The sequence below is a fragment of the Nyctibius grandis genome, chromosome 1 (assembly GCF_013368605.1).
Source record: "Nyctibius grandis isolate bNycGra1 chromosome 1, bNycGra1.pri, whole genome shotgun sequence".
Lineage (NCBI taxonomy): Eukaryota > Metazoa > Chordata > Aves > Nyctibiiformes > Nyctibiidae > Nyctibius > Nyctibius grandis.
The window spans coordinates 84,217,562-84,238,306 of record NC_090658.1 but is presented as its reverse complement, the minus strand read 5'-3'; the positions used below and the strand labels follow the sequence as shown (position 1 = coordinate 84,238,306).

The 20,745-nt window shown below is 40.8% G+C and overlaps 1 protein-coding gene across 1 annotated transcript in view; it reads right to left on the bottom strand.

The window, feature by feature from the left end:
• Window positions 1-20,745, bottom strand: part of SIM1 (SIM bHLH transcription factor 1) — a 54,262-nt gene that overhangs the window by 15,957 nt on the left and 17,560 nt on the right. The gene's annotated exons all lie outside the window — the stretch shown is intronic.

Below are 20,745 nucleotides of genomic sequence, written 5' to 3'. Positions count from 1 at the left end.
CATCCTGATCTACTTTCTTCAGTAATAAAAAACAACAGGATGGAAATTTCTGAGATTTATATTACAGTTCTGCATTGGTCACATAGCTAAGCAGTAAATAGGATACATTTTCCTCAAAACTCTTTTAACTGTACAACTACAAGCTTACCACATGCGTATATGTGTGTGTGTTCATGCGTGTGTGGGGGTTCATGGAACAGCCTACACAGATGACTAAATTGATTGAACAAATGCATTTTTTTATGGAAAACACTTCGTCTTTAAGGTTATATTTTTCATTGTTTACAAGGTTTCAGGCAATTGGTGCAAATTTTTTAATTTTTATTCTTCTATGAGTCTTGTGAGTGTTTAAAGTTTCTTATACTGAAAGAGTTTACCAGTCAGAGAAAACAGCTAAATAAAAACAACTTTTGTGATTTAAACAGTCTGTCCCCCACTCACAAAATACTCGATGTTTTCTATGGGGAGCTAGATATAATAGCACTTTGTGAAGTTCAGTGTTAGTTGCTTCAAACTTTCTAACGAATACGTAAAAGTAAGGAAACTGACTTTGTTCACAATGTCTTATTGAGCATAACGAGGGCATATGCCTTGGACTGCACCCCTCTGCACACATCTGCATGTCTGCTGATACCCGGGGGAGTAAGAAATGAGCTCTCCAGCTTTCATGTAGTCATACGGAACCTATTCTGACAATGATTTATTAGAAGAGAGCAAAACAAGAGTTTCTTCCTGACCTACCTACCTGGAAGAAAAGAGGAAGGATTCATGGTTTTTCTTTTCCTTTGTGTTAATCAGCAGAGAAGTAGGAGAGCAAGGGAAGAAATATGCTTCTCTTATGCAGTCAAGGAGGCAACATATTCATTCACACATTACCCCATACTCCATCTAAACCTAAAGACTCATCCTTAATGAATTAAATTAATAATAAATTGTTCACACAGCTTTGCCAACAATATCTTGCTCTATAATCACACATATATTGATGTAAGCCACAACAGTATAACATTATTTAGAAAGGAACTGCACCACAACCTGAGCATATCACAGCTTAGTGTACTCAAATGCTTTCAGGTAAAAGTCAGGGGCAGAAGGATGAACTTGATAAATCACTGAAATAAATAAATGAAATAGTATGAATCTTTGAACTGCCACAGATAAACCTGCAGAACAGACAAATTAATTCATGCCGGTTCTACATTAAATTTTTTTTTGCACCTGACAAACAACAAACTTGCTGGTTGAAGAGGCTTAATTTTTTTGGCAATGCAATTTATATGTATCCATGCATTTACAACACACGAAAACGAATCACTGACTTTAGAACTGTGCTGACTACACTGTTTCCAGTCCATCAGACAGAGATCGGCCAAGTATAATTAATGTTTTGTAATGTGAAATTACTTCTTAATGAGGTCACTTCTTCAAATTTTGGCTTTAATAGAGATAGGCCTCTGCTATAACATTTGCATTTCAAATATCCTGCCTGCAGTGAAAGCACCTGAATATAAGGATTTGCTTTGGCCTATTTGACAGGTAAGGCTCATCCACATATCTTGAAACCATTAATCCTTCCCATGGTTACCCTCAGAATTTCCATCCAGACATCTGGCTTGACATGCAAAACATCTCCATAATTGAGTCATACCAAATTATCTTTATGTTATACAAAAGATCAGAAACAAAGGATGTCAATTAATCTTCGTATTTAACTACTAAAGTAGCATTAGATATTATCAGTAGTCCTGAAAAAACTGTTAGTCTCATCCTGATATACACATTCCCTCTGACTATTTGATTATAAGAAAATGAAGGGTCCTGTGGTCTCAGCATCAGATGCAGGAAGTATTGCCTCCAGAAATCAAAATTAATCAAAACTAAGTAGATAGGTTGTTCATAGCCTTAGGGATATGAGGAGGTTCTGTTTTGGTTTTGAACCTACTAACCCTTTGCCTCCCTCTTTGCTGGAGAACCCATAGCTCTGCGCTCCTGCCATTACTCCCCCATCTCTGGTGTATGCCACCTTGTAACAGTCTGCTGCATTCTCATGTCAGTGGAAGAGTTTTAAAAAATTGGACAAAACACCACCCCAGTATTCAGATCACAGACTGTCACTCCACTACTTGCCTGCTGTTACCATCTGTGTAAGGGCCAACCATTCAAAACATAGAGACTACACTGTACAGCACTCCTAGGTCATGGGAATCTAAAAAAAAACAGGCAAACCAGGCTGCCCAAAACCTTGCATGCCATTATGCTTTACTTTTCTAAGTCCTTGGTATCATTATGGTGAGGAGACACCCTCCCAGAACAGCACACATTAGAATAAACACCACAAGCTGGTATTTGCAGCCAGTTGCTTAGACGATAACATCATTAAACAAAGGATAAGAAGAAAACTATCTGAAGTTCTCCCTGCCAAGTGCAAAGTTTCCCCTTAGAAAAAGAACACATCTGCTCTTTCCTTGAAGATGAAACACCTGGACTTTTTTGCATCACTGAAGCATGATTCAATACCATCTCAACCCTATCCTAGCACAGCTACCCTTCAGAAGAGACAAGATAGCCAGCAGAACACCAATAGTAACAGGCCAAGATAAATACCAGAATTTAAAAAAAAAAAAAAGGCAAAGAAAACATGGAGGAAGGGTCCTGTGTTCTCACTGCCAGATGCAGAAGATGTTCCACCAAGAAATGAAAACGTTTGAGTATATCCATATGCACTGTGAGGCAAAGGACTAGAGGAACCAGGGCTCCTAGTGGTACACAAACTACACATGGAAATTCTGACAGCTTCCTGGAGGAATTTATAAAACTTACACCAACCATGGAACTGTAATCTCCAGATTCCTGTTCTCAGACACCTGAATCCTCTATTACACAGTCCCAGCAACACAGTAGTACTGCATCTTGTATTCTACATGTAATTCAAAAAAAGGTGGTGGATGTGAGCCTCTTCCTCCATGGTCCTCACCTTCAGGATCCCACAGGGATCCATACAGTTTACATCTATCTACATGAGACTGCTGGGAGAGAGAGTGATATGGCATGTGTTCAATTGCTAACAGTATGTTGCTGACAATCTACTATTTATCTCATTTTCTGATGCAACTATCATCACTATAAAACATCAGAATAACTACAGGAAATTAGCTCTTAAATGAAGAACAGATGGATCAAACTGAATCCAGACAAGACCAAAGTGATGCTTCTTTGCAAAGGGAAACACATTGAAGACCTCCACCTTTTCATGATGGGAAACAGCCATTCTTTCCACAGTTGTATGGAAATTCTAGGTCCTCTTTGACTCCTCAAAAAAACGGCAGTGCATATGCTTTTGGTAGCTTATGCTTCCAAAAATGTATTATTTCTCCTCTATCTTGTCCCTCACCCCCATATGAGAATCTGGCCAGTATGGTCAATATATCAGGCACCTACAGACTAGATTTCCATGCTTCAGTGTAAGCTGAAATTAATCAGAAGACAAAGTGTAAAATCCTCTTGCTACAATATGCCTCTTCCCATTTTCTTCTCAGATCTAACTCCCAGAAGCATTTCCGCTCTGTACCATGTCTCTGGCTCTTCCAATGGCCATTATAAAGCTTGACCCTAGTTTTGAAAGCACTTATTGAAGTACTAGAGTACATGATGTACATCATGAAAAACCAAGGATCAATGGCTGTACCAACTGCATTTCTCTGCAATAAAGCATCTGAAAGTTGAGTACAAAGCGTTCTTTACTAAAGCGATCTAGCTATAGCAAGTTGTATAGGTGGAGAAGGACAAAGGCTGAAGCAGAAAAGCATTTGGAGGAAGAAGCCAGTCTGCACGTGACTTGGATGCCAGACAGATCTGCAACACTTGTTTGAAGAGTTCTCACAATTCAGCTTCAGAAGATACTTTCTGCCTACTATCATTGCCAAAATGAAACATGGTGGCAACAGGCTGTCTAATGAAAGTTTGAGGAACAGATAAAGGCTGATTAAGAGAGAGATCCAAAAAAAGAACAGTAAAGGAGTATCAGAGCACCGCACAAACTGAATTCTCAGCAAACAACAAAGCTTGCACAAATACAGCAACGGAGCGTGTGGATAGAGCTCACCATGAAACTGAAAAAAATGAGAGTTCTTATATATGGCCTTGTTGAAGGAAAAAAAAAAGATGAGGAAAGGGTGAGTCAGCATTGCTAGAAATAAGTTTGGGAAGACTGGAACTAGTGACAGAGGCCCAGTGGGCACTGTATGGCCCGAGACAAACTAAAACTGTATAGACAAGCTGGGCTTTTTTGTAGTTCTGTTTCTTGGAGTAATGAGGTGAAGTTTGGGAATACCGTAATCAAAATCTAAAAACTGAAGTGAGAATAGCCATTAACATCAGCAAGCTAAGGGCACAAATAGTTTTGAAGATATCAGAATTCCTTGCTTAAAGACAGTGTTGGCTATGGAACAGAAGAGAAATTCAGCCCTGAAAAATGCTTTCAAATCACAAGAGCAGCTGAACAGGATGTATCCAGAGGAAGGAGTAAAATAATGACATCCATTAGTGAAGAACAAATATCCAGATTTAACCAAAAGAACCTAAAAAGGAGGACAACCAGACTCAAGAATAGAGATCTATTCTTGATCTATTGGTCATGGATGACTATGTCCTGTTCAGGAAATACAGGCCACTAAGGAGAGGTGGTGGAGTTGCTCTTTATGTGAGTGAGCAGCTAGAATGCATTGAGTTCTGTCCAGGGGCGGATCAGGAGCGAGTTGAAAGTTTGTGGATGCGAATTAAGGAGCAGGCTGGCAGGGGTGATATTGTTGTGGGTGTCTATTACAGGCCACCAGATCAGGATGAGGAGGGTGATGAGGCCTTCTACAGGCAGCTGAGAGCAGTCTCGCAATTACAGGGCCTGGTTGTTGTGGGGGATTTCAACTACCCTGATATTTGCTGGGAGGCCTACTCAGCCAGCCATCCTCAGTCCAGGAGCTTCCTCCAGTGCATTGATGATAACTTGCTGATGCAAATGGTGGATGAGCCAACTAGGAGAGGAGCGCTGCTGGATCTTATCCTCACTAACAAGGAGGGTCTGGTTGAAGCGGTGAAGGTTGAGAACAGCCTTGGTTGTAGTGACCATGAGATGGTAGAGTTCAGGATCTCATGTGGCAGGACCAGAATAGCTAGCAGAATCACAACCCTGAACTTCAGGAGGGCCAACTTTGGCCTTTTCAAGCAATTGCTAGGGGAAATCCCATGGGACAGGGTACTAGAAGGTAAGGGGGCCCAAGATAGTTGGTTAGCATTCAAGGACTGCTTCTTCCGAGCTCAAGATCAGAACATCCCAGCAGGTAGGAAGTCAAGAAAGGGTACCAGGAAACCTGCATGGTTAAACAGGGAACTGCTGGGCAAACTCAAGTGGAAGAAGAGAGTGTACAGATCATGGAAGGAGGGGCTGGCCACTTGGGAGGAATAGAAGTCTGTTGTCAGAGGATGTAAGGAGGCAACTAGGAAAGCTAAGGCCTCCTTGGAATTAAACCTTGTAAGAGAGGTCAAGGACAACAGAAAGGGCTTCTTCAAATACATTGCAGGTAAAGCCAACACTAGAGGCAATGTAGGCCCACTGATGAATGAGATGGGGGCCCTGGAGACAGAGGATACAAAGAAGGCAGTTACTGAATGCCTTCTTTGCCTCTGTCTATACTGTTGGAGGCTGTCCTGAGGAGTCCCGGACCCCTGAGGCCCCAGAAGAAGTCAGGATAGAGGAGGAATTTGTCTTGGTTGATGAGGGCTGGGTCAGGGATCAATTAAGCAATCTGGATGTCCATAAATCCATGGGCCCTGATGGGATGCACCCGCGGGTGCTGAGGGAGCTGGCGGAAGTCATTGCTAGGCCACTCTCCATCATCTTTGCTAAGTCGTGGGCAACGGGAGAGGTGCCTGAGGACTGGAGGAAAGCGAATGTCACTCCAGTCTTCAAAAAGGGCAAGAAGGAGGACCCGGGTAACTATAGACCGGTCAGCCTCACCTCCATCCCCGGAAAGGTAATGGAACAACTTGTCCTCGGTGCTGTCTCTAGGCACATCAAGGATAGGGTGATCATTAGGGGCACTCAGCATGGCTTCACCAACGGGAAGTCATGCTTAACCAACTTGATAGCCTTTTATGAGGACATAACCCGGTGGATAGATGATGGTAAAGCTGTGGATGTGGTCTATCTTGATTTCAGTAAAGCGTTTGACACAGTCTCCCACAGCATCCTCGCAGCTAAACTGAGGAAGTGTGGTCTGGATGATCGGGTAGTGAGGTGGCTTGTGAACTGGCTGAAGGAAAGAAGCCAGAGAGTTGTGGTCAATGGGACTGAGTCCAGTTGGAGGTCTGTGTCCAGCGGAGTCCCTCAAGGGTCAGTATTGGGACCAGTACTATTCAATATATTCATTAATGACTTGGATGAGGGAATAGAGTGCACTGTCAGCAAGTTCGCTGATGACACAAAACTGGGAGGAGTGGCTGACACAACGGAAGGCTGCGCAGCTATTCAGAGAGACCTGGACAGGCTGGAGAGTTGGGCGGGGAGAAATTTAATGAAATATAACAAGGGCAAGTGTAGAGTCCTGCATCTGGGCAAGAACAACCCTATGTATGAGTACAAGTTGGGGACAGACCTGTTGGAGAGCAGCGTAGGGGAAAGGGACCTGGGGGTCCTAGTGGACAGCAGGATGTCCATGAGCCAGCAGTGTGCCCTTGTGGCCAAGAAGGCCAATGGCATCCTGGGGTGTATTAGAAGGGGTGTGGTTAGTAGGTCGAGAGAGGTTCTCCTCCCCCTCTACTCTGCCCTGGTGAGGCCGCATCTGGAATATTGTGTCCACTTCTGGGTCCCTCTGTTCAAGAAGGACAGGGAACTGCTAGAGAGAGTCCAGCACAGAGCCATGAAGATGATTAAGGGAGTGGAACATCTCCCTTGTGAGGAGAGGCTGAGGGAGCTGGGTCTCTTTAGCTTAGAGAAGAGGAGACTGAGGGGTGACCTCATTAATGTTTATAAATATGTAAAGAGCAAGTGTCATGAGGATGGAGCCAGGCTCTTCTCAGTGACATCCATTGACAGGACAAGGGGCAATGGGTGCAAACTGGAACACAGGAGGTTCCACAGAAATATGAGGAAAAACTTCTTTACGGTGAGGGTGACCAAACACTGGAACAGGCTGCCCAGAGAGGTTGTGGAGTCTCCTTCTCTGGAGACATTCAAAACCCGCCTGGACGCGTTCCTGTGTGATATGGTCTAGGCAATCCTGCTCCGGCAGGGGGGGATTGGACTAGATGATCTTTCGAGGTCCCTTCCAATCCCTAACATTCTGTGATTCTGTGATTCTGTGATCTTAGATATGTACGGTCATAAGCGGCATAACCTTCAAAAGAAGAAGAAAGTCTTCAAAAAAAGAAGAAAAAATGATCAGCTTATGGAAAATTCTGCAAAAACCATAAGGAAAAGCATCTTTTTACGTTAATGCCACAACATGCCAGAAAGGAAGAATAAGCTATACATACAATGACTGAGAATACACAGATAACCAACAGAGAGACAGGTATTTACAGTGTATTTTTTTGCCTCGAAAGACACTAAATTTAGACACCTTAAAGAACATTCACAGAAATTCAGTTTTCACACGTGGAGTTATGGCATTAGATTAGAAATACATTTCATTTCATTCTCTCCAGCAGCAATGAAAGTATCAATATACAACTGGAAACAGATCTTACTATTATCCTCAGGTATCTCTCAACTGATAGTCTGAATCAATATGCAGTGATCATACTGTCACTGGAAATCACAGCAAATAAAGAATAAAAAGGCATCAGGTGACCACCTAGACCTGATCCTCATGCATATTAATTAACCAAGTACAATTAGATGATCTTAATGCAGCAGGTTCCTACAGCATGGGTACAATCATTCACATGACTGAAGCAAAGTGCAAAGCATTGTTCATGCAAAAGAAAACAAGGTGTAATTTTAGTTGGTTGCACTATTATTTCTATTGAACACATAATACATGTTCATCATTTCCTCTAGTTTTACATGAAATACCTATGAAAAGGGACATATGCACTCCGCATTTCTTTTAGTTAAAAATCAGAAAAATTACATTTGTCTGATTTTCTGTCAGTCTAACAGAACACGGAATAGAAATCGCGAGTTTAAACTAAAGGTGTTAATGTCGTTAATGTTCCATCTATTTTGCTGAGTTGTTGCAATTCAGTTAAAAGCAGCCATGAAGGTGGTAAAAGTCTGGCACTTCCTCATGCATGTCTGACCACAATACTGTAATATATCATTCTTCTACTTTTAAACAATGCCTGCAACTTTTAACATTTCCACACTCCAGCTGATGCAATGCTCACAGAGCGCCATTCAGCAGATGAGTGAAAAGAGAACAGATTCTGGCTGTTTGTCATCTTCATGGCTTTCTAAATCAGCAGATGGTACAACAAAAAAGACAATTTCCTCATCTGCTGTATCCTCTGTTCATGTACAATGTGTCTCAGAAATGTTTACAAAGGCCTCAGTCTGCTCATGAGACTTGTCAGGAGGAGCGTGTGTGATCCCTTTAGCATCTTCCAGAACCAGTCAAAATAAGGAGGTTTCACTTAGCTCATACAGGAAGCCAAATTTCAGGACAAAGTGGGAAAAAAGCTATTGAACCTCACTGCTTGTTGTGAAACTACACTGACATTCAGTTGTGCGACCTCAGAGACACTCCCTGCCTCAGTTTTTCCATCAGTTATTGGGATGGTGTTAGTAATCCTCCTTTCTAACACTTCTCGAATGAAAAGTCCTATATAGACTTGACCTACTGCTCACCAAAGTAATTGGAAAGACCCTCCAGAAATCTTTCAAGTGGTTGTTTATCATTAGTACACTTAATGGTTAAGCAATGCTTCTGCTTGGAGAAGTATCAGATCTGTATATTGGATCCCTTAATTAAGTTCCAGGCACCCATTTATCTCCATAAATAGCATAAGAAACAGTAGCTGTTTACATTTTGTTGATGTAAAGTTTGCAGCTTCTCCAGACATGAGATTCACATACGGGATATCATGTTTCTGTATTTGTTTTTAAAGTCAGAGCAATCCAAACCAGAAAGTTAAATTAAATTATTTGATATATTCAGGAAAATTGAAGCACGAACTTTCCTATACGGATCATTTAACACAAATGTCTGAGGATATCCTCTAGACAACTACTGTCAGATAAATTTTATATATTCCCTGATTGGTTTCTCATCTCAGAATGCAGTCATTTAACTGTCAGTTGGAGTTAAATAATACATCCTGGCCTCTAGATAATCATGGTGTGGCAGAGTTTTCAGCAGTCTGATGGTACAGTTTGTTATTCCCGACCACATGTCTAGCCATCTCTAGCTCCAAAAGGAGCCTTTCATACACTGTATTTGCCTTTATTTACTAGATTTGCTAGACGAAAATATGCACCAGGGGTTTATTACTGTTTGTGAATAAAATGCCTAAGATATCCTAGACTAATTATATATAAATATAATTACCATTTTTAGTTACAGATAGCACTGAAAAAATGCTTTAAATAAATAAAATATGATTACCTGAATTTAACTCTGTAACCTTTATTTACACAGGGAGTGATTTCTTTCAAATGCAAGGCACCTAGGAGCACAACTGGCTAAAAATGATATTTGATGTATATTCAGTTCTTGCCAAGCTAAATGGAGAAATATATTTGACAGGAGTTTACAAATGTTTGTATATGTTAGAATATGCCTGATAATGAAAAATTTGGATTAGAGGAGCATAGCCTGCAATACATTTTTTTTTTTGGATGGCCACCAAATAGTTAAGAATACTTTATCTGAAGGCACGTTAAACCTTGCAGAACTCCATGACTCATATCCACACTGTCAGCCTTTATTAAATTATTGTGGTGACTTCTTTGTAATAATTTGGGGTTTTCCATTACTTTAAATTCACCTGCACATTCAAAATAATATTTCTGAATAAACCAAAGACCTGATAAATGAGACTTTAAAAAGTCAAGTTTTATTCTTCCAACTACTCCCTTTCAACAACTCCATAAAAACGAATGTCACCTCAGTGCATCAGCAAGTGCATGTACACACCACCCCTTTAGGAATTAATGCCACATAAACACAAATTCTCACATATCCCTGTAAGATGTTTTCTGTTGTGCAGAAAGCCAGACTGATAAGAGTGCAACAGACTGCTGTTACACGGGGTAGATTTTCCCATCTCAGACTTCTTAATATTTTTATGTATTAAAAAATATACCTTGAATACCACTGACACCTTTAAGACACCGATCTGTTAGCCAAGTGATGTGGATTCAATTCCCAACCCTCCCACAGACTACTGGTGCCACACTGGGAAAGTCATGTATCATGGGATTTTAGCAAGCACTTGGCACTTGCCTGAGTTTATCCTCAAGGTGGCCAATGGGACTTTTAGTTTGGGTGGGGTCAAATTTAGCCCAGCACTGATCACTTCTGAGAATCCCTACTGTAACTTTGCTGAATATTAGCTCTGAAAGATAAGATAACAATATGTTCTTGTGGGAAACACTTCTTTTGTGAAATATCTTTGTCTGTCTCGCCTATTAAACTTAAGCTTTATGTTGGAAGGAACAATCTCCTGCTATCAATGCCTGATGGCTGATATTACTAAGCTCTCAGCTGCAGCCCCTGGCTGCGTGTCTACCACAGATAACAAAAAATACCTTGCCCAAGACCAGTACTCCTGTCACTATTAAGGCAAAGCATGTTTTTACTACTTCAGAATCTTCATGTATTCAACACAAATGTTTTTGACTATGTCCTATACCATTTATCATTGATTAAACCTCTTCTAGATAGTTAATCAATAATTTCTTTACAGTTGCTGTGCAAACAAGTTCATTCGTGCCTATGATACATCAAATTTCACAGACGTGTTCTTTAATTGGATTCATTTATTTCTAATCTACTTAAGCCCTCACTACTGTAATGCTTGACTAAATATATATTAAACTCACTTATTTAAACTGCTAAAATAAATTTGAGATGTATTCTGTGAATAAAAATACTTGATTGAATATGTGTAACACCGTTGTTATTGCGTACCTAACTGAGCAGAAATTATTGGAAATAGCACACTGGAAAGCTATATGATATGCTTGGACAAAAGGATTTGAGAAGATGCTGATGATTTTTTGGCAGAGATTATAAATTAACAGGTTTCTAAATCCTAAGAATTCCTATAGCACATTAAGGTATGTAATAAGGAGAACCAAAAGAAGCTCCTCATGATTTTTATGAAGGATGTTGGGTGCTTTCATTTTCAAATCCAGGCACTTTCTAAGAGATAAGAGCCTCATACCAGTTCTGTCCCCTCATGGCAAGGAAAAGGGCCAAAACAGTCAAGATACTTTCAAGATTTGACTATTCTATGCTTTGTAAGTAACAGGAACAGAAAAGTTGGCACAAAATTGGATGAAAGTCCTGTTTCTAGGTGCTTAGAAGCCACAAAAGACAATTAGGTACCTACGGACTCTGAGTTATTAGGAGCACATACAACACTCTCCTCTATGGGGCTTAAGTGTGTTCTTTAAAACCTAGTTTCATATTTCTCTTTCTAAAATTAGTAGCCTTAAACTCCATTTTGGTGAAGAATCCTCTAATTTATATGTTTCACCACTTACACTGAGAAGTTTCACAAAAGAAAGATGCATCACATTGCAGAGAGTTCACAGATAACACAGATTGCCCTGTGTATAAGAAAATGCACATCATCATTGCATAATTATGCAGTAAATTAAGATTATAAAAATTAGGATTATACTTCATACTGTACACAAACTCCTCATGCACTGACACCTCAAATATATTGTATACTCTGACCATCCCATCTGAAAACCTGAAAAAGCTCAGCATGGGACAGCAAGGATGATGGGCTTGAAACAGCCTCTCTATGAGGAGCAATTAAAGAGACTCCTCAGGCTGAAGAAGAGATGACTGGGAGAACCAAATGAGATCTGTAAATTGTGAGCGACATAGAGAAAATGAGTAGGAAGCAGTTTTTCACTTTATCTTCTAGTGCAGGAATTATGGGCTATGAAAGGAATGAAAAGGTGGCACTTCCACAACAAAAGAAGGCCTTTCTTACCACATTTACTTAAGCTTGGCAAAAGCTCACATGGTTTCACAAAATAAACATATAAATTTGTGGAGAATAAAACCCACAAAACATTGACAACTAGCACACTCAAAGATCTCACCTCTTTCTAGGAAGTCATTTGAACTTCTTGAAGACTGGGAGAAAGTGCTGGGGAAGCATTACTGCATGCTTGTCCTATTTTTAAACTCTTTCCAAAGTATTTGCCATGGTCACTATCAGTATGTGTCTAATCCTGTATAGCTGTTCTTAAGTTACACGCTATACCATAGTAGTTAAGTGATTTCATACTTCAGTTCCTTGGAAACTGTGCAGTGAAGAGTGGGCCCTACAATTTGCTGTTATTACTTTTAATAATTTACTGTAAAAGTTAATTTATTGGTATTTCAGATTTTATCAACTCCTCTATGTTCCCCATAATTAAAGCTTTTGTTGTGACAACCTTCCTAAAATCCTAAGGTGAACACTTAAAAAAATTAGTTAGCTTTTCTGTAATGACTTTCTGGATAAGCTTCTGTGATCTGTGAATAGTTTATTTGACAAAAACAGTGTGCTTGAAAAATGGTTTACTGTTCATTCTGTTTGTTCCTCCTTGGGAAGTTTCCTATCTGCACGCCTCATAACATACCTGTCAATCATTCCAGCCTGCTTTTTCTGATCAGCTGTGCCCCATAGTGAAAAGGCATGTTGAGTCCAAAAGGATTCATGAACTCCATCTGGTGAGGAGGCCCTATTTACAGTAGATCACTTTCTCTTTCATCAGATTAGTCTTTTTTTGTCATACCTTCCTCGGAAGAAGCAAGATTTTTCTACAATGGAAGTCTTTCCACTTCACTTGTCCAGAGTTCCTCAGCTTTGTCCAAGGGACAGCACTTTGCCCCTCAGGGCTGTTGTGTGCCATTATCTGCCCACAGAGCATGCAACCATGATATGATACCTAATAAATGGTTTTCAACTAAACCTTGTTTTGCTTAAATTTTAGAGGAGGAGAGGAAGAGAGGCAAGGACTTGCATCTGTTTTTTGGCATTTGGGAGAATGGCTTTTTGGTTTTTTTACAAATTAAAACACCTGTTTTCTCATTTCATTATTTGTACCTGAGTTAGACTGCCTTTTAGCTCCTTCCCACCCACAGCCAAATATCTACTGCAGCCATATCCCACTCTCATTACTTGCCAGTTGGGTCTAAGGCTCTGTTCATATCGGACTCAGGCTTGGTCATCCAGATTTCATAGACATATAATGTATAAAATGTTTATGTTGATGAAACAGGAGACAAACAGCAAGAAAAAACAGTATCCTGAGGCTATAAGATAATACATAATACTTCATTTTATTTGATACTTTCCTGGTAATCACTGATTCTGTCTCCTCAAAGTGTACATTATACATGGTTATATTTGTTAAGTGGGCCCATTAAATGTTAAAATTGATACAAGATAACCTGCTTGACTACCTGGGCCCTCTGGGCCACAGAGTAAGTTAAGCCACCATACATTGCACAACTACTGCTGACCCCACGGCTTCTATCAAATTCGGAAACGAGACTTTTTTAATGGTAGTTAATGTTTTTTGACAATGCTCCTAACAACAACTCATTAACATACACAGTTCCAGAAATGCATGCCCATGTTAAAATCCAGCTTATGAAACTGAAGAATAAGTCTCCAGTGGGTTGAATGGTTATAGGTAATGAAATACTTACTAGGCATATCTAAAATTTCTCAACAAATAAATAAAAATCATTTAATAAAACACAATGACATCTAGCTACAAGCTTATTTAGAAGTATAAATCTATCATCTGACTAGTACCTTTGCCCTCTTGGTCCTTGTTTTGACTAGGTCAGGCAGGGGCCTTAGCTGGCTTCAGCCACTCTGTTGTCTCTGCTTCACATGCACATTTATCAAGGATTTCTGAATGCCTAGAAATGTTTCTGACGAGGCTGCTGTATGTTCCCATAGAAATGTCCACAGCATACATGCAGATCGACTCCACTGCCGTCCTACAACTGTGCTTGGACCAATGCTACAGCTCATCTGCAGCTGAACTAAATGAACATTTGATCTGTGTTTACAGAACAAGCCCAGTATATCATAAAGTGTAAGATTTACCATACTTGTGGTGACCACTTCTGTAGCACATATGCAGCAGCTCCAGGGTATCACACCTGTGCAAATGCTGCTGTGCACCTTCTCTCCTCTTGCTTTCTTGAACTCCCTAGATATCATAATGGAAGCCCTAATTGCATATTCCCATGTTAAGTTACACAGTTGTAGTCACACAGATACGCAGTTTTCTTTGGACTGAAGCCACATCCCCACCCCCGTTGCTGGTTTTCACAGACTAGAAAGCACTAAGGAGGCTGATCATCTTTCAGAAGATGACATTTTTTCTTTAACTCTCCTTAACTCTCCTACTCACAGCTCAAGATCAACAGAATTACTTTAGGCAACACTGTTCAGCAGTTTGGCTGCAAATGGGAGGATGCTAGCAGGCTATTTATACCCAAATCTAGCCTTTATTTGAGCAAATACTCTACTTGGATATGCCTCGTGAACTGGTCATTAAAGACTATTATTTTGTTCTGAGTACAAAACGGTCTTTGGAAACAGCAAGAGAAAAATAGCATGCAATGCCTTTGGGTGAATTTCAGTTAACCAGGGCCTAAGTCAGAGGGAGAGAGTTTTCTATAGCAGCAGGCCAGGCTACCAGCTGCCAAACACAGTACAGAGATGATCAAAAGCCACAGGCTACGTGGGAACAGGCTGGCTTCAGGGAAGAAAGACCATGCGTGTTCACTTCCTAACCGACAGCACAGTTATAAGAACATTGAATATTGGATGGGTTTAAAGATCTTTACTCTAGGTTATGTCAAAATATCCACACAATGCTAGGAATATAGCCAAACTTTAGTTAGCCAGGCATTTGAGTTTCCATAGTTGCACTGAAACGTCAGCAGATAATAGCTGTTATTTTCAACATTGCTGCCCCCAAGATTTATATACAGTGGTTTGTAGCTGAAAAACTATGGCTGTTCTTCATTAGGTCCCAATTCAACACAGTAACAAATGCGTCCTTCAAGTCATCTCTCTTTGGCAAAGCCAAGGAATATTCTTATTTCTAAGCATGTGCCTAAGGGTTTTTTTTTGAAACTTCAAAACTGAATTCACTAGAATATAATCATGTACTGAAAGTTACGTCTAAGCACTTTTAGAGCCTGCCATGTGCCTAAGTGTTTTAGTAAATCAGGACTTCTGCAATTTAATTGCACTAAGTGGATGATAACAAAGGACAACAAAAGGAATAAATCGTCCAACTGTGTTAAAGATCATGTGATTGACTCCAGACTTCAGCCATCCCAAGCCTTCAGAAGGGTCAGATGCTATACCCTTGTTCACACAGAGTGATGCCTGCCTCCATAAATAGTGTCATCAAAGCGAAAGGGACTGCCTCTGAAGTAACCTACTGAGTACGAACATGTGTGCTGGAGCCTGGCCCACGCTGTAAAGTACAAAAGAGAGGTGAGGGAAGGAGAATTAGATTTTAAACAGATACTTGCCACTGTTGAATGGACAAAGGAGATTTATTTGTTAACACTTAATTTAAGCCATGTCGAAATGCCACATTTGTGTGTGTAAGAATAAAAACTAGCAAGAACATCATAACGTAGAGGGAAGAGCATACTTCAGAATTAGTTTAGTAACTTATCACACCTGTTGTATCTCATGATAATTACAGTGAAACAACATGAGAATCACAGCAGTACTGAGAAGCAGCACAGAGCAATGAGAGCAAACACGCAACAGACTAAGGACACAGCAGCAGAGCTAGTAAAATTGTAAACCTGCCTAAAGAACACACTGTTGCTGTTATGAAAGCAGGAGCCAGTTCAGCATCCAGTTTTGTGCAGAGTATAAAGAGGATGATAGCATGGAGGGGAATCCTTTGGTAGCAGTTCAACTGCTTGGCCTGCCTCTTCTGCACAGCCACTAACACAATCCATTAGATGAGACATAAACGTTGTGTGGTAAAACCAGCAGGCACTCTTCCAACTGCCTCGCTTGTCTTCAGCTTTCTGAGCTATCACAGAGCAGTGAACATAACCCTAAACTCCATGGCCTATGGTCTCCCCCCCTCTGCCATGTAGGAGGACCACTGGGGCTGAAGCACCCAGCTGCTGTAGTGGTGTTCACAAGCCTCATTTATGCTGTTCAGAGTACAGAAGGGCAGAGTAAGGATAAAGTGTGAACAACCTCTCTAGCAGGAACAGCTGTGCTACAGTGTACAGTCCAATGCTCCCACATAAAGTGAAATCTGTGGCAGTTTACCTTAAACCATAAACTGTGGCATTTTAGGAGTAAGAGTCCCTGCAGCGGGCCCTGTACTTTCATCAGTGGAGTGAGGCAGACAGCTGGAGATAGTAATTGCTTCAGCCATTGCCACTGCTGAATGTGTCTCAACCCCAGACAACCATTTTACAAGATCTGTAACTTGGTGTTTGGGAGGAGGGAGTTTCCAAAGGCCTGGAACAGCCAGCACACCGAATGGGGAAGGGATGAAGTGGAAAGCATTTGAAGTCACTTTTCCTCTTGGAATAGAATCACTTATTTGCAAGCCTGAACTTCATGCCGTGTGAGACTATCGGTATGAAGGCATTTAAACTAATGACTGCTTTTTTTTCTGTGGATCTGAGCTGCAGTACTTTAATCCTTACTCTAGCAAATAAAACTTTCTTCGTATGAGCAGTGACTGTAGACTCTGGCTCACTGTTTTAGTGCCTTGGCTATTACAGTCACCTGGTTTAAATACAAGCATAAAAATTTGGAGTGAATTAAACAAATGGTAGCTAAGAAAGCCCCTACATGAACAAAGAAGAACTGCAGAAACGTATTGTGGACACCTGGAAAAGACTGTCTCCTATTTGCAAGAAATATATAAACAATGTTCCAGGAAGACAAGTCTGTAATAAAAACTAATGGTGAACAAACAGAATACCGCACTGAGTAGTTCAAGAGGAATCCTTTTATACTTTTTTCTTTGAGGCATATGCTTCCCAAGCATTTTGATTTATTAAAACAATTCCTTTATATATTTACATTTCTAATCAAATCATGTGAATGATGGTAGGCTTTCCAGTCTTAGGAAGAGTACACTGCAGATTGAACAGATAAATTGGGGCCCAGTTCTGTGCACAATTAAGCAAGTGGCAACATTCCTATTAATACAGAGAAATATGAAGGAAAAGCAGCAGGTCAAATTTGTTTCTACTGTTTACAACTATTTAAGCAAAAATACATTATCCAGTTAAAGTCACTAAGCCTTGTCTCGAATATTAAATTTAAATGGCTAAGCTTACTCATGCAACTAGTTCCACTAATGATACAAGAAAGGGTGTGTAGGGTTACTCCTGCAAGTAATAACTTTCCCAGCATATTCACTATCCTACACACTCCATCACACACTTGAGAGCTACAAGAGAACATGTATCTACCTTTGAGGAGAAGACTCTGTGGCAATTCCAAATAAGTCAGCTTGAAAGAAACACTTAAGAAAGGTAGGCCTATAGGTGTGGAAATATGGTTTGTGGATTCTCCCATCAACTAGGAAGAGAAGGAGGTGAGACCTGATGTCCCAGAAACAGGCCAAAAAGAGGATTTCTATGAAAAGCTATGAAAATATTTAATTGTAACTGTCAAAAAATATGGGGAGAGTTTTGTTTCCACATGAAACACAAATTTCCCTAAAGCCCACTTAATATGCTAGGAAGGACTGTTTCCAAAGTGTGAGCCATCACACATAATGATACCACATTGCTTATATAATCATTTTAAATCTGGTAGTACACACAGCTATAAATAGTAATAATAAGTTAAAGACTAAGTGCGTAGATACAATTAATGGTTAATTTATTCTAAATTACATTTACCACATCATTAAGTAAAACATTTGTCAGTATGGCAGTTATTTGTAAAATAATCTTTCAAACAAATTGCATCCAATTTGTGCTTCTGATCAGCCAGTTACATAATACAATGTGAAAAGGTCAACTGGAACTATATCATATACGCACTGTATCATCAGAATAGAGATTAGTCACAATTAGGTACCTAATCCATGTTATCTGTATACGTTACCGCTATTGCTATTCTTTTAAACGCTAAAGGACAACGAAATGTATATAGGAAAGCTTCCTTAGCTTTCTCTTGGGACAAATTATTATAATATTTGCTCGTGCTCAAAAAGTCAAAGGATTTGCACTTTGCATTATCCATTTGTTTAGAGGGAGGTTGTTTGCGAACTAAATATAAACTTAACTTCAGCTGTTACATTCTCTATTAATTGATTCATACTTGAGTCCCTTTATGTGATAAACATGCACAACTAATAATCAATGATATGGAAACAGTGTGTACGGAACAAATAAGAAAAGAAACAAATATTCTGTGTCAGTACTGACATACGCCATGCAGAATACAAAGAAGAGCAAATATGTGTGTTTTAAAGCTGGAGTCCTAGATCATTTATATTAATTTTTGACACATTGCTATTATACAAAAAATAACCTTTCCTCTTGTTGTTAAAATGCCCTTGCCACCGTACTGTTTTAGTTCAGCATATATACTTATTACAAACATTTGTTCTCAAGCCTAGAATTCACTTTCTCAAAGCTTGGGATTTATGGAAGATGGAAATTATCCCTTTTCTATTTTCTTAACTGGGGGGTGGGGGGTTCCTTCTGCATAAACCCTTTCTCATTCTTTCCATTTTCATCATCTATATCGCCCAGGGGAGTTGGGAAACTACAAGGTAAGAGATTCTCGCTCTTCCTGCTCAGCCTGCACTGACACTGGTACTCCAGACCAGTTTGGCACTTACACCAGTCGGTACCCCCTCCGTTCCAAAACATCAGAGCCTGCAGGTTCTTCTCCATAGTGAGAAAAAGCTCCTTATCCCACGAGCAAACTGAAAAAAAAAACCCTCCTGGGGATTTCTCCGAGTGAAGAAGTACTGTGCGAGGGGACCAGGGACCCAGCAGGTCAAAAACCTGCACCGTATCTTCCAAAGCTTGTGATCCCTTTTGCTATTTTCACCCCAATTCAATGAAAAAGACCGACATTTCCTATTTCCAAAGGAATCTTCGGCGAGAAGCATCCCACCTTTCAAGCTCCACCCTGCAATCCCAAACGCGACTCTGTTATTTCAAAGCACAAACCCACTAGTTTGCACTTCTTTTGCTTTCTCGGCTTCCACACACAGGAGACGACGTGCAAAGGTTTGTCTTGCTCTTCCACGAGCACGTTTTTTGTAGCTGGGTTTATAACATGACAAGGCTGCAGCGGCCAAACTTGTGCCTCTGCCGGGACCCGCCTCTGCACAAGTGCCTCTGCCACGCACCCGATGCTGCGTGGGTGAAGCGTGGGAGGAACCCGCGGCACACATATGCATATCTCAACTGGTCCTGGTTTACTGGAATAATCCAATGTCATCCTTAAATCCTATAGGATTTATATCGGAATAAAGTATATTAAACATTTGCAAATTTTGAGTGCTACAGGACCTTTACTTGGCCCTCCTGGAGTGGAGCCTACCTCACACCATTTTCCCCTGTACTCTCACCACCCGCCTTCCTCATTTGAGCAATAACCTGTTGACTCCGAATAGCTCATTAAGACAATTAAGCCGACTCTAGGGTACGAGGAGCTCGGCATCCCCCTACCCGACTCGCTCGCCACGAACTTCTTCCCCAACAGCTACCCTCCATTCCAGGTTACCCATTTGAGAGTCTGACTACACCTCAATTTTTAAAAGTCCTTTCTCTGCTTACAGCCCCCTCAGTACACGTCAGGGCCTGTTCTCTCATTTATTTTTCGAACGGCAAGCTAGACGAATAATTAATAATAATAATAATAATAATAATAATAATAATAATAATGGTGATTATGATGCAGTGGAAGTTACGCCCGTCCCCCGGACCCAGAGCAGCGATTTCAGCAGAGGCAGCCCTGCCGCTAAAGCAAGCAGGACACGACCTCTTCTTCTGCAGCGCCCTAATGAAGAGCCAGACAAGCTTGATGAGACCTCGAGGACCTGAACATACCATAGCTTTTTAATGCAGTCGCAGTGCCTGCATTGCAGTCGCCCTCAGCACATGACACTTGCCGCAGCCAGTGATGGACCTCCCGGCATTTACCAGCCGCATTTTAGCCACCCTGCCTCCCTCTCTGCCCTCTCCCCGTCCTCCGCACTCGAGGCAATTAAGCAAAGAGCACAAGGGGAGCCTTACACTGAGGCGTAGCGAAGTCGCGCCGCGGCGTAACCTTGTCCTCCAAGGGGAAATATTGAAAGAACAACTATAGTCCTCCTACATGTCAGTCTGGCTGCAAACAGGTTTAAATATAACCTTGTTCTAAAAATCCATATACATGCACGAAAATATAAAGGCGCTGACTCCAGCGAAAAATCAGCCGAGGCGGAGGGATCGCGCTATTTTGGTACCTCTCCTGACAGCGCCGGGTTTGGTTTTTTGGGGGGGGGAGGGGGGGGGTGGCAGGTGCCGGGTGTCCCCG